Source organism: Anomalospiza imberbis, chromosome 5 (assembly GCF_031753505.1).
Source record: "Anomalospiza imberbis isolate Cuckoo-Finch-1a 21T00152 chromosome 5, ASM3175350v1, whole genome shotgun sequence".
NCBI lineage: Eukaryota > Metazoa > Chordata > Aves > Passeriformes > Viduidae > Anomalospiza > Anomalospiza imberbis.
In genome coordinates this window covers 20,301,419-20,316,564 of record NC_089685.1, presented here as the reverse complement: position 1 = coordinate 20,316,564, position 15,146 = coordinate 20,301,419, and the positions used below count along the sequence as shown (strand labels likewise).

General features: G+C 35.3%; 1 protein-coding gene across 6 annotated transcripts in view; it reads right to left on the bottom strand.

The window, feature by feature from the left end:
- GRM8 (glutamate metabotropic receptor 8) overlaps positions 1–15,146 on the bottom strand; it is a 301,899-nt gene that overhangs the window by 118,943 nt on the left and 167,810 nt on the right. The window lies entirely within an intron of this gene.

Here is a 15,146-nt window from a genome sequence, read left to right as displayed (position 1 = left end):
CACAAGGGAAGTTTTATGTTAATAAGTAATATTACTTAGTGGAATTGTTAAATAGAAAGATCAGAGAAATTATATTTTAAGTAAAGAATCAACATTAAATCCCATGTCCTATATAGAAATTCAGATGCTGATTTCAAAGGCTCAAATCTTCATTTTCCAGGGAAAAAGTGGTTGGCAAATCTTGATGTGAAATTTGCCCTGCTGAAATCTACTGTGAAATTTCTCTTGTCTCATTGAACAGAACAGACTACGAGGTTTTCTACCAGGTTATAAACTCATTCAATTTGCAAATAATGCAATCACATTATTTAAGATGGTATAGAAATGAGACAAAAGTTTATGCATATTTTTAAAAATATAACTCTTTATCTTCTTTTTTATTGTTTCTTTTTTATATCTAAACACAGGATTTTATCAGTTCAAGGTATCAATTTTTCTGAGTCCAAATTTATAAAAGTATACTGTTTGTGCCTGAAAATATACTGGCCACAAGAAATTTTTTTAAACAAATTATGCAAGCCCATATGACAAGGTCAAAAAGCCAGGAAGCATACTCAGAAACATTTCTTCTATTTGTCTGCTGCACTTCAGTGCCTCCATCTTGCACTACAGTAATAACATATGAACAAATCTGTAATCTGACAAGCAGTAGTGGTTTGTGCTTTAAACACCTCTGAGCACTGGAAGTGATAGATATAGCCTTGAAAATCATGGTGTGCTCTTATTTCTCCTCAGGGATTAGTTACAAAAACATAAAATTACTACTTCTTGAAAAGCTAAAAAACAATTGAAGAAGGCAGAGATCATTTTTGTGATTTGTACAAGTAGCTTCACAGACATTTTTTAAGATATACTCTCTAATGAATGACAAATAATTAATGAATAATGCAACTGTACTGCAAAAAAATAAACAGGAAAAATCTTTCCTTGAACATGCTGAAAATTACACAATTAGTTGCAGTGCTTTGCCCAGACATAAAAGAGGACATGAAGGATGGAAAACATGAAGCTTAATTAGTTTACAAATTTACTGATTTATCTCATTTGGGAACTACCTTCCAACATCAAATGATGGGTAGAGCTCATGCTCTCCACTTTAATTGCTCCTGCCTTGTTAAGGACTCTGGGACAAGAGAAGGACAGAGTTTACAGAATTGCTGCAGGCATAGAGCAGTCAGTAACCTGGATGCACTCCCAGAGCTTCCACATTATCTAAACAGGATGGTCAGGACAGAAGGAGTTAAAAGGAGATCCACCTTTATTGCCAAGATGAATATAATTCCCATCACAGAAATGGATATATGCATATGCTGAGAGGTGGGGAGCTGGTGAAAACAGAGTGGAAATATCTTCTGTAATAAATTCTAAGTCATAAAACACTAAACATTGCAAACACTTAAGAAAGTATACTGTACTAAGTGATACAGATTTTAAAAGGGAAAAAAATTATTCTTCCCTATGTTATACTGTAGTTTAAATACAATAAAATATTTTTGCATAAATTTCTTCCATGGCATAAGATTTTACCTTCACTTTTCACAGATATGCTACTATAAATTAATTTATCATATAAATTACAGAGGAAAATATTCATTTATTGGGACTGAATGTGTTTCTGTACATACAAAGGGGTAAGGACCATCACAGAATTACAGTATTTAAATCAGTCAAACCCAGAATGCAATAGACAAGAGGAGTCTCTGCGCTTTGCATAACTAAAAATCACAGCAAAAAATGCTCTTTCGTCTTTATTTTTCATTTTCTCTTTCTGTAATTCTTAAACATCTAAACTAACAAGTTATAAGGATGATAAGAACTCATCAACTTAAATTACACTGCACTGCTCTAAATAGATGTTTATGTATAGCAACAAAATGATGCATATTGTCTAAACCATAAATATGGTCAGCTCCTACAGATATAATATTACTTGATTGGAAGACATGATTGTAATTTTTCTTCAGAATTGTATGCCAAGTAATAACTGTTTATTTATAGCTTGACTCTCAGCTCTACAAGGCATGTTTCTACACACATCGGTGACTTGAAGGAACATAAAATTTTGTACCTCATAAAATAAATGTTTTAATGCTTCCTTAATGATCACTTCAATTTCTTATCTTACAGTTTTTCCTCTGGAAAACTGCTTAGGCTGTGTCATTATCAAAAAGAGTGAGAAGGTACTCCCAGTTCTCAAACCTGCAGTTGGCAGACCCATGGTCTGACAGTGTCAAGAACTGAGATGAGAACTGGGCTCACCAGATCCTGACCATCTCTTCCTGATCTCCAAAGCAACAGAAATCCAGGGAAATGTGCCTTGATGTTTTCCAGCTGGTTTCCCAATCCATCTGTTGAAAAGTGCAAACCTGACATCAGCAGGATGTCAAGACTTTCTGCAACCAATGAAGAAAGTGTGTAGACATAAGTACTAGTGCTATAATCTTGGGCTTGAGAAGATCTTGGAGAGCAATGACAGTAGCCCAGGAAATGTCAGCTGTTCCTGGATCACTCCATTGGAAACCTCTTTTAGGAACACTAAAGCAAGCCAAAGAAATGATCCCATAAAACCTGTAAATGTGAAAAAGTCGCTACAGATACTCTTGTAGCTTCTGAGTAAGAGTGGCAAGCTGGAGGTATTGCCTCCATGCCTTTATGTCATTTCTCCTTTTCATCCTGCATTTCTTATGTATTTCATATGCAGGAATAAATATGTATCCTGCTCAGAATGGTGTAACTCAGCTATTGCAGGGAAAGATAAGGAGCATAACAGTAGGAAGGTGAAACATGGATTAAGTGGATAGAGATGTGACTGGGACTACACAAGTCTGAGGGGCAAGAAGGTGAAGCAGGTGGTATTGTCAATTCCATGGGCATGAATTGGGAATCAAGAGATTTCAGGGAATGTAATCAAGATAAATTAGACCCTTACAATCATAAATTAAAATGTATCTTCATTAAAAATTTAAGATCAAGCAGTATGTACATAAAGATTAATGTAAGATGGCTGAGGTAATGAATTCATACATGGGTGATGATATCACCTATGAGAGAAGAACAAGTATCTTAAACAATCAAAACTTAAGTTGCTGATCTCACCAGAAAGGCAATATTCTGGTGGGTGATAAATGTTGCATAATTCATCCAAGTTTTAGAAAACTTATTCTTAATGACAATCTTAAAGCACATGTTAAAATAATTTCTGCACACATATAAGTCCTTGACAATAGGAAAATTTCAGAGTAAAGTTCCTAGTAATTTTTCTCTAAAGAACATAAAAAATTCTAAATAAAGCAAATGGATATACCTGTCTTGTATCTTGTGACAGAGAGGGAAAACAATACCTTTTATTTAACTGCCCAATTTCTGAAAACCACTAGTTCTCCTAATATTTCAGAGCAATCCCATTCCTTCTGTCTCACAAATCTGTTTCCATTTAGTATTATTGAAAACAATTTATCTAAATGCACCCTACATTATCTCTCCTGATTATTTTGATAGTTTTGAGATTCCATCCCATATATCTAGTAAAAATCTTAATTTTTATTACTTGAAAACAAAGGGCTGAAGTCAAGGATCTTCTGTACAACAGCTGGTTAGAGCTTCAAATTGGAACAATATTGTGATGGTGCATGGTTTGAGAAAGGTTTTGGGCACTAGAGAGCTTTGGGACACAGAAGAAGGGCTCCATAGTTTAGAAGAGTAGACACAGCTGGTATGAGGATGCAGTGTGAGTAGGAATAGTATCCTACTAAACAATATACTAGACTGGCATGTCTTGTCCTCCATCCAGTAAGAACAGTTTGCTTAGCAATGACAAGGAGGGCCAAGAATCTCCTAACTGTGGATTTGTCAGCGGCAAGGAAAGATCTTTATCTAGAGCCTGTATTCCCCCTCTCCTGTCCACAAGCCCACCAACTCTTTTGTGACCTTGTCCCTCTCATAAGTGCTGGGAAACAAATCTTTTATGGACTGTGCTTTGAATAAGGGGAGAAATCTTCCTGGGATAATGGTGGGAGGACAAGTAATGTGGAAGAGGGGAGAAAAATTGCAATGGTCTTAGAATGTTTTCTCATTAACAGCTTTTATTCCATTTGCCTCTCTTTATCTGCCTTTTTTATATATGCTTGTGCAGAATTACTGCTCAAAGACAGTTGGACCATCTCTGCAACAGTTGGGGTATTTTTTTCAAACTTCTGTTTTTACAAGTATGGATTTTGGATATCTAGTAATATATTTTTATTTCATAGTTGCAATTCACATTTTTTTTACTTACTGCTAAATTATTTATCTCCATTTCTTGTTTCTCAAAAGAGATGTACTTAAGTTGCACTTGGAAGCAAAGAAAATCAAAGACAAATATTGTGTTCAATTGATTGTTTCTGTGGGCCAATCCCGATCACAGCTAAAACATAGTAATTTGTAAGTGGTCTCCCACTCTTCAGCTCAAGCGTGATGATCCTCTGTTTGTCAGAATTGGTTAGAACTCCCCACCTTTGCAGCAAGAGTTGTTTCCACAGAAAGCCGGCTTCTGTAACTAAGCCATTTCAGCAGGCTCAGCAGGAAGCACCAGGAGCATATGTTGCTGCTATTGAAGTCTTCCCGATTATTCAGCTGTTTTCCTCACCCATTATGGAGTTTGATCTCTCTGAGCAAATAATGCAGATCATCATCTTCTGTTACTGAAACTTAAGGGCGTGATATATGTTTATGGTGGGGGAAGTTGAGTTTTCTAATAGCTGTATGGTAAGAGTGATGCATGAGTTAGTTTGCACAGAGCATCACAAAACCTGAGGCTTCTCTGTAATAGTGTGGTGTCAGTTTAGGAAGCAATTCAGAGACAAAGCCAAGGATTATATCAATTTTCTCAGCCACTCCAAAAAGAAAATTGAGAATGTAGAAGAAGAGACAATGAAATGAAGCAGTTTAACTGTCTGCTGTTCTCCAGCAACTGATGGATGTGGATTTGTGATTTAGTGAATTGTACCTTGATGTAATTTTTTAGGGGTTATGCCTCTTTACACTGACTCACAAAAACCCCAACAATACAAAATAAAAAAACCCCTACAAGAGCAAGATCAATTAGAAAAAGTCTGAGAAAAAAACTTTTCAATCCCTACAATTATACAGATATTTTAAAAAATTTCCTATTTAGAACTGGACTGAAACTTTACATATTTAAAACACTTTTAAAATACAAAATAGCAAAATAGTATTTCGCATTAAGTGAATATGCTCCAAAAATTTTCTCTCTAACATCGCCATAAATGAAAAACTAACTTCTTTTTACTTCATCCTGTAACTGAAGTATCTAAAAAATTGTTGGCCTGCCCACAAACATTTTTCATTGGAAATATCATAGTCTTTTTCCTGACTTTTACAGTAAATCAGACACATGTTTCAGAAAAACACTTCTAGCAAATGCACAGTAATATATACCAAAGTGGAATTCAAGCATTATCATAGTTATATTGGAGTGTTTTGCTGCTATTACTATATGTGACATTTACTAGTGTTTTCTCTTAGCAAACTAAGGTTGCATTGCTAAAATAAGATTCTCTATTTTCTCAATGATGTTCTTTAAGAGAATCTCTAACAACAGTTTGAATGTTATTATCAGAGTGAAAAAATTTCCTTATCCTAATTAGTGCCTTAATATTGCTTAATTATAGCTCCTTGAAACAGTGTACAGAGTTGGGGAACACAGGCACTGAGAATTCTCATACATTTAAAAAACAAGTCTGCTACATCTAGTAGTGACAGTGTTGTCTAAATTATCTTGCTGAGCCAAAATTTGCTATGATAACTATATTTAGCTAAACACTAATGTCTGCATTAAAATAAGAAGGATACGCCATAGGATATGTTGTCTCCTTAGCCAAGCACACCAAGAACCACACCATGCATTTAAAAGAAAATGTGTGTAAAAGAATACAGTGGAATAAGCAATATTCCTTTCAGGCACATGACTAGTCAGTGTCTATGTAATTGCCCATGTTGGAACATAATATTTAGTATGAACAGGACTTGATACTGGGTATAACATTTTCAAAAGTTGTATTTCCTTGTTATAAACAGATTGTGGCTTAGAAACTACAAAAGTAGAGATCTGGTTCACCGGTTCACTTTCTGACTACCATGCGTCTGACAACCTGACAGCATAAAATACCAGCAGAAAAAGAGAAAAACACTTTGGAGGTTTAAATAAAAGGGAGAGAGACTATTTCATTACTAAGCAAGTATGTAGAGTAATAAATAAACATCACAATCGGTTTCATAAGAATTTGTCCAGCTTTTAAGCCAGAGAGCAAACCACAGCCAACTTCTGCAAAGATTTCTATATAATATTTACATGTATTCTGAGAGTTCCCTAAATATTTACATGGTCATTTAAGTATCACTCATTCCCCTCTTGCTTCTTCTGTTTTTATTTTAGGAAGGACACTGAAATCAAAGATTTATCAGTTTTGCTTGACTCTTATACTTCTGCAAATTTCATACCATATATCATTGAGAAGTATTCGTGATCCATTGTATCTTTCATTTCTCTATACTTCCAGTTTTAGTACATATTAATGTTAGGCAGTTGTTTCTATATTATAGTATGACACTTTTCAAAACCCTCTAATCATATCTATTTTTCTTTACTTGTAAAAGTAAAAACTGAATGCACAAGGTCAATTTGTCACATTTAAGATTTTATTGTACATATATCAGTATATAGTAACACATGAAATTATGTTTCAAATCTAAAATGATGAGTTTTACCATTAACACTCCTTAAGTCCTAAGCAAAAATAAGGAATTTCAACCTCGACATTTCTCAAATTGGTTTGTGAATATGAAATGTTGCTTTGCTGATTTTTCACCAAATCAGAACAGTACAAGAAAATGTTTTAAATATAAAAAGATATGTATTTTTCATAATGAAACAATGTCAAAAGATTTAGTTCTGTTATTTATGAACAAAATAACACAAAGATAAAGGAAAAATCTTTCTTAGTGTTCACTAACACAAAGATCTAAGGACTACCTTAGCGAAAACATTTTAAATGTTCAAACTTTAGGTCCTTTATTTCTCCCACAGAATACTGTCAGTGTTAGTGTTAGCATGAGTAGGCAACCAAGTATTTTGCTGTATTTCTCATGTTTGAACAAATTATATCTCGAGGAAAGTATGTAGATAGGATCTACATTTTCTAACACAAATTACCTATGGAAATTTCGAACAATGGAAAAAATTGCTAGTGTAACTTGTCCAGGTACTAAGGTTGAAATAACTGCTACCATTTTAAAATCCCACAGGCTGCAAGCAATTCTATGCAGACCTCAATGTGTAACTCCAAAGCCTACAGCAAAGGTTATCAGCAAGAGTAAAGATTCAGTACAAGTAACTGAATTTATTCATTTTCTGCTAGCATTTAAACTCAGAGGACCTTCAGCACATACAGCAGTGTGTATAAAAATCCTTTTTTCTTCTTATTGACCATGAGAGCTTTCAAATTTAAGTTTCAGACAAGCAACTGAAGGGACTTTTGTGCTCAGGAGTATTATTTTTAGTTATTAAAATTGATTGACATCATGCTTTAAGAAAGGACTTCCTTGCAATTAGAAAGCACTTTTTGGAAGTATATACAGAAAAAGAAGTATCCAAGCACATCACTTCCTGAAGCATTTGTGGCCACTATTTTTATGAGTCTATTTGAAGACTAAAGAGTAAAGCTGCACCAAGTCTTCACCAAAAAGATTGCAACATCAAAACTAATCATATTAACTACTACTAAACACAGCTTCAAGTAACTTTCTTTAGTTGAGATGAGAAGCCCCAAAAGAGCAGAACAATGCAGGTTGCAAACTCTTTGTAGTCAGTTATTTATCAAAATAGCATATTGAGATCGTTTTGTGCCCTTTTCATCAGCTATAGATACTGTAGAAATGCAAGGCCTCTTCAGCTGGAGCTCCTTCAGTGGAAGGAGCTTTATGTGAGAGTCCCTTTACTGATATCAGAGTGCTGAGCTGAATTATCATGAAGGTAATGTGGGCTGGATGTCTGCCCTGGCTTGGCTTGAAGTCTGCAAGCTAAGGGACAGCAATATTCTAACAGGGCCATTTCTGCAATGAATATTTGATAGCTTTTTGATGCAGACAATTTAAATATAGAATTTGGAATGCACTGTGAATTCCCACTCAGATTAAGTGTTTTGATGTCATGATTCACGTGAAGTACTGAATAACTTTGGTCACTCCTGGAAGGGAGCTTTCATCAGCTCTGTGTATTTGCAGTTTGTTGCCGAGGTAGGATGCATCTCATGCAGCTTTAGCAATACAACAGTTAATTGTCAAACCTAAAGAAAAGTTTTTATTTGTTTCAAAGAAAACACTTACCTTCTCCAAAAATAAGCATTTAGGAAAACAAGTTGAAGTGCTTCCCTGTCACCAGAGGACACAAGGAAAAACGACGCACCACAGCTTTGGTCACCATGAAGAGACTAATTTATTTTTTCTCACTCCAATCATTTATAGTTCTCAAAAGGTGCCAGTGGATTGGAAGGTGAATGTGCCACCTCTCCAACGACACTGGACAAACTACCAGTCTATCAAATTTCTCCGCCTCTATGAAAGAATGCAAAACAATAGGTTGTTTACAGAAAGTTGTGTGAGAAAGTTCTCTACAAGAATGTAAATTCAGAAGGCTTTAGAAAATCCTAAGAAATCAGGGCGACAGTTCCCTAAACAGACTTTCTTGTGTAACTAGCTTAAACTACATAGTTAACTAGTAAAGAACTAGTGCTGTGCAAGATAAATATGTATGATAGTTTAAAACAGTATCTCACATACTACCTACTGTTTAGTCAGCTGCTGTGAGAATAAGAAAAAATTAAGTTGTTCTATTTTCTTACAATGGTTGCAAGGACTGACAACTGCTATATGTCTCATTTGAATTAGTTCACAGGGCTCCATGTTACTGCTAAGGAGACAAGTATGTAAAAAAATTTCAAAACAGATGTAATGAAAACCAATTTAAAATTAAAATAAATGTAATAATGAATCTTAAAATAATTTAACTCGAAGTTGCTGCTGGGTTTCACAGTATCAAACTTCCAAGAGGAAATTTTTAGAGCTAGACAAGATAGAAGTATTCATGACAGAATACTTATTTGAGAAAAGAGTGGGTTTTTTTCAGGAAGGAGTAGTGGGAGAATTTTTTTCAACTGCAACCGAAAAAGGAAAGCAATGAAATCATACTTTTCACAGCAAAGGAAGAACTATGAATTTAAGCATGTAAAAGATCCAATAGTAACATCTTTCAATTTTAAGTGCAGAAGAAAATGTTGCATTACCTTTTGCATTTTCCCTATTCACTGTCTCTTCCTTCTCTGTCCCATTTCAATGAACCCATCGCACAGCAAGTAGGGTATGATGAGGAAAAGAAATAGTAGATTTAACTTTGTGTAGCCAGTAGGAAAGATGTGCTGCATGGCTATAGAAAATTAAATACTTTTTTGTTTCATACTTTTCTGTATGACAAGAAGTAATTTTTGACAGTCCAAATGGAAAACACGGGTTCAAGAACTTTGGATTGCTATAGGCTATAATTTTATCACGTATTACAGTCAAAGTAAGCCTATGGGATTTACTGGAGATGGTGAAACATAATTCTACAAGATGTGTAGACAACTGCTGAAATTCATGATTTTCCACAGGTGAAAATCTGTAATTTCCTCACTAGTCTAATTAAAGGTTTTTTTCAGGACCTGATAAAAATAAAAGCACCATCAATAAGAACTAAGCAGCTAGTTAATGAACTGCTTGATGGCATGAACAGGACATGGACGATTGCTTTCTGGAAGGGGATTTCAGTCTAAAACTGGAAGACAGTTTACCCAGTACTCTTTGCACGGCCTAGAAGATAGCTACTTCTTTAATCACAAACTAATTAGAACTGATTGGCTTCATTGCTAAAATTGCTAAATTAGGGACATTATAGACGCCTGCTCCTTGAGCATGTTGGCTGTACACACTCCACTGGCAGCACTCTTACAGCTGCACCTATCCCATTCTCACCAGGGCAAAACAGTGACAGTGAGCAACACAAAGAGAAGTTCCCTTATGGGCAGTCCTGTCTCATTTGGATAGAAAGAATTAATTTGCTCTATTTGCTCCCCCTGTGTGAATCAGGACAGTTCTCTACAAAGATCTGAAGAGAGAGGAAAGAGGCTTGTCTGGAAATGGTGTTTTGCAGTTGGAGGGAAATAGATATGCTGTCAGGGTTTTTGCAGCAAATCTAAGCATTACCTTGGCTGAGACATGCTAAATTTGATGGCGCTGAACAAGATGCCTGTGGCTAAGCAAGCAAACAACCCCCAGAAAAGGGTCGCACAGTACACTTTAGGCGTCTAATTTAAAAAGTAGTCAAAAACGTGTTTAGCCACATAAACACCTTCAATACTCTACCAAAATATCTGATGTATATATTTCATAAAACTAAAACCAAAGCCATCTTGAGAATCTGGGGGACTTTACCCTCTGCCAAGGGCCATCAAGAATTCATGGTACAAACAAGTTTAATTCCTCACAGGGGATGAATCCAACAAATAAATCCAAGTCCACCAAATTCACACTTGGTTTAGCACCTGATTGATACTCATCTTCTGCTTAAAAATGCTGGTGATTAAGCACATTCTCATCAATCAAATCTCTCCTTTTTAAGTGCTAGTACACTCATAATAATAATAGTAATAATAGTAACAACAATAACAATATTAATAACAATAATAATATGCAAAGTACTGTTAAAGCACAGTCTCTCTCTTGATAGGAGGTACACACATTGCTGTATTTTGCATATCTCAATCAACAAGTCCCCTAGTACGAGCAGCTGTCAGCACAGTAAGGCTTCAGTCTTGCAATTCAGTCTACAATCTTTTAACAGTATTCTAAGCCTGCTGGCAATATGTACCTCAAAAAAAGCAGACCTTCAATCAGGTGCGCATGTCACTGTAATCCTGAGACAGTGAAAACCTGGTCAGTTGTTTTCATCCACTTGAAAATCAGATGAGAAGTACAGGAATGTTTAGGTATTCTGCTACTATAATTTAAAAAATACCACCCGTAATAACCATTACATTGTCATACGTTATTTTAGGAACCCAAGGCTGGTCAACAGTCCAACAAATGTTTCCATCTACTTTCTTACGATATATTTTTCAGTTATGGATTTACTTTTGAAGAAATCCAAACTCCTCTGCAGAATGCCAAAATCTTGTGCAGTTCATGTTCCAATTTACTAAGTACAGTTTGAACTCATTTTATGAAGGCTATTTAATTTCTCCTTATTCTTATAACTTGTATCATAACCTTTAGTGTGAAGACTGATGGGAAAATTCCCCAAATCGTTTAAGTGTTTCACTGGTACATTAGATGTGTAAATGTGTTTTGAGCCCTTCTATATAAGAAATACATCAATAAACTGCAGGAAGTTCAGCAGACAGCCATCAAGATGTTCACGGGGATGAATCACAAGCCCTGTGAGGAAAGGATGAAGGATCAGGCTTTGGCCAGCCTAGAGAAGAGATGGTGGGTCAAGTCCCGCAAAGAGCAGATCCAAACAGGGAGATGAACCAATACTCTCCACAATGGTGTACGATGCAGGACATTATGGGCATAATGTGAAACAGGAGCTTTAGACTGGTAAAAGTTTTTTTCTGATAAGGTAGCTCAGACTAGAGAATGGGCTTCCCATAGAAGATATTCAGTTTCTCCTGATCCTCAGAGGTTTTCAAAATCTGACTGGATAAAGTCCTAACTCCACACCCAGATCCAGCCTCATGCTGACTCTATGTTGTGGCTTAAGCCTGAATGGAAATTAGCATCTTGTTTTGAGCATGAGATTGGACTAGAGACCTCCAGAAGTTCTTTTCAAGCTGAAATATCCTATGATTAAGATGCCACTGCACCAGAAATGTCTTAGACAATGCTACTGAACAATCTCAAGTGCTTATGTGCATATGCATATCTACAAGTGCACATGCTGTTGCAGATAAGAATGTGGAAATCCACAACAGACAGAGTTCTAGGGGCTTTTGATGATTAGTCTCTCAGTCCTTAGGTGATTAAGAACAGTTCAAAGCAAAGATAAAACTAGGTGAATTAACATTTTAAAAATATTGTTATATTTGACCTCACCAGGTAAGTTATCTGCATATTTAAGGATGTGCTACGTAGATAGGGGTACACTATATTTAATTTTGCTAGTTTGGATGCCTTTTATTGTGACTACCATATCACTTATTGCAATAATTGTATGACTGACTTTTACATTCACTCACTCCCATGAGCCTGGAATTCTATGACAGAGAAAAAAAAGTTTATTGATTGGAAGTGCTGGTGAGAACACTGATCTCTTTTTAAATACATTTCAAACATTTTCATCAGTAGACAGCTCACTCACTGTCACCTCAGTGGGTACCAAAGTTTCAAAGAACATGGAGAAAAAAGCCAGAATGTACTTTGGTAAGATCTTTGTTAAGCCATCCTAATGATCTGCAAGTGACTTGTTTCATGACTGAAAGCATTCACAGCTCTTGGCACTGACCTCTTCTGCTGGCCTAAATCACCTCAGTTCCAATGGAAGTCAATTGAGTAAGGCTGATTTACGGTCCCTCCAATTTTGTCTCAAAATCTGGCGTAATGTGAAAATGTCAGAGAGGTAAAGAAAATTTTTTTTTTTAAGACAAATTGCACTATTTTCTGTTCGAGTACATTTATTGCTTCCTTACAGGAGAACAATTCTGATGTTCTCTTAACATAATCAAAGAGAAGTCACCTGAAGTGATAGAAATTCAAACACAACCTAGATCATGTAACTATAGGAAGATGTAGTCAGCCTTTCATTTTAACATTCTCCAGTCTCATGGGTACATGCACAGTTACACTAAGTTAATTAGTTAGTAATATAATACTAGCTGATGCATAATTCACAAGATGACCATAATTTTAAGGAATGTAAACAATATTTTGACATTTATGTTTCTGAAGAGCCATGTTAAACCCTAAATTAGAGATGATAATGGTCAAAAAGAGCAAAAGAAAGGGATGGGAGTGAAACACAGTAATACAGTAATTACCATTGAGGATAGAGAGAATCTTTTTTTCTGGCAGTAATCAGTATGTAATTATGGCCCCACAAAAAAGGCAACACCTAAACAAACAGAAAGAAAGGGCTATTGCACTTGTACTATGCTATATATTTGTGCTTTCTTCAGGCTTTTTATCTTCAGGCTTATCTTGCCCTTATGGAATTGGAATTCTGTATTTCTTAGGCTGCTGCTCTCTTCATCAGTGACAGAGGTAATGCTGTGGTGAAGCCAGTTTACTAGAAAAAGCAACTTGGAGAATGGCAATTTATTTATTTATTTATTTATTTTAAATAAGACAAGAAATTAGAACTAAGTGATTCCATACTGTGTGTGAGAAATGATTCAATTCAAAGCAAAATTTTTTTTTTTACAAAATTCAGTTATAAACATGCGTCACAACTTCTTAAGAGGATAAAGGCATCCAGTTATCTTCTATTATGATTTCAACCTCTTAATGCCTTGACTTTGAGAGAACCTTGTCAAACAAAGGAGGACAGGAACTTTATAAGTAGGTCTTTCCAAATAAAAGAACATTTTCAGAATTCTATTTTCTTCATTGCTTTATACGTATTCTTTGCTAGGACACTGAAGGAAAACAAATGAAATCGTACTGTAATCCCAGTGATGTCATTCCACACCCATCAGTGGAAAACCTGGCCAAAAATATTTGCAGAAAACAGTGATAGTTGAATGATTATTTACTTCATTCAAGTCAATAAATCTATTGATTTATTTATTTATTATTGATATATTTATTAGTTATCATCAGTATTTATTGTAAAAATAAAACCAAACAAAATGTACTCTACATAGCATTAAAACTAGTTATTTTGGTGGTTGATAAAACAGGATGTAAATGGCTTTCTTACACATTTTTCTGCCACTGTAAAAAAAAATCATTCTTAGAAATGCAAAGATATAAAGATAAAATGGCACTATCATCTATGATAGACTGATTCCTTTTCAAAAAGATGGAAATTAAATGTACATTACATATAGGCACATAAATTGAGTGAATAGTATATACTGATTATTTTTTACTTTTTCTCTTTTTCTTGCCTGAGCAGAGTAGATTTTATTAAGCCTTTTTTAACCTTCAGAGTTTTTGAACAGTATCTTTACTATGCATTTTTTGGTGTAAATTATTTTAAAAAACAGATTATCCAACAATAAATGTCTAACAAATAAAAAAATCAGCTTTGCATATGTAGTGGCAGAATCTGACCTGTATTTATTTTACACTATTCGAGGTTTCTGGAAATAATCGTTGAGATGTTATTTGCTCATAAAAAATGAAAATATAGCTGGTTGTGATGAGAATGATGAAAAGAACCATGAGTAAGGAAGAGTCAGCTCATACTCAAAATACATGTGTGCCAGCATGACATGGAAACTGTATGTGAGTGTCAGGCTGTGCATAAACTATGCAATTGCCATTACAAAATAACTAACAAGGCCTGACATTGTACTGAACAAGGTGCTTGCATTTAATCAGTGCAGAAGACCAGACATCAGTGACTGAATGCTTGCTGCTTTTGAAGAAAAATATTTGAATATCTGTGACATGTGACAGGCCAGTGTGAAAAGCTATTTCAAGACAACCAAGCAAAACCAAAACACTCTTTACTTTTGCCTACTGTGTAGGAAAAAAACAATTTTTGCTGCCCCAGGATGAGCCACTTTTACCACAGAAAGTCAGAAAGAGAAGGATAGAAATCTTGTAGAGCTCTGAAACACTAACCTTGTTCCTAACACTGTCCCCAACAGATGAAAAGGATGGAATTAGCATTTGCCATAACCACAAATTACTTCACACATTTGACAGCTGAAACCACTGTTTCTAATAACTCTCAGCTTGGCTCTCCAGGCTGCTGGGTTGGGGAGGCATGAGCAAGTCTCCAAAGAACACTTGACTTTGCCTAGCTCATATTTGGTGTGATCTTGCCCTTGCTTCCTTTAGAAAGTTTGCAGGCAGAAATGCATAAAATCATTTAGGAAGGCTACATAAAG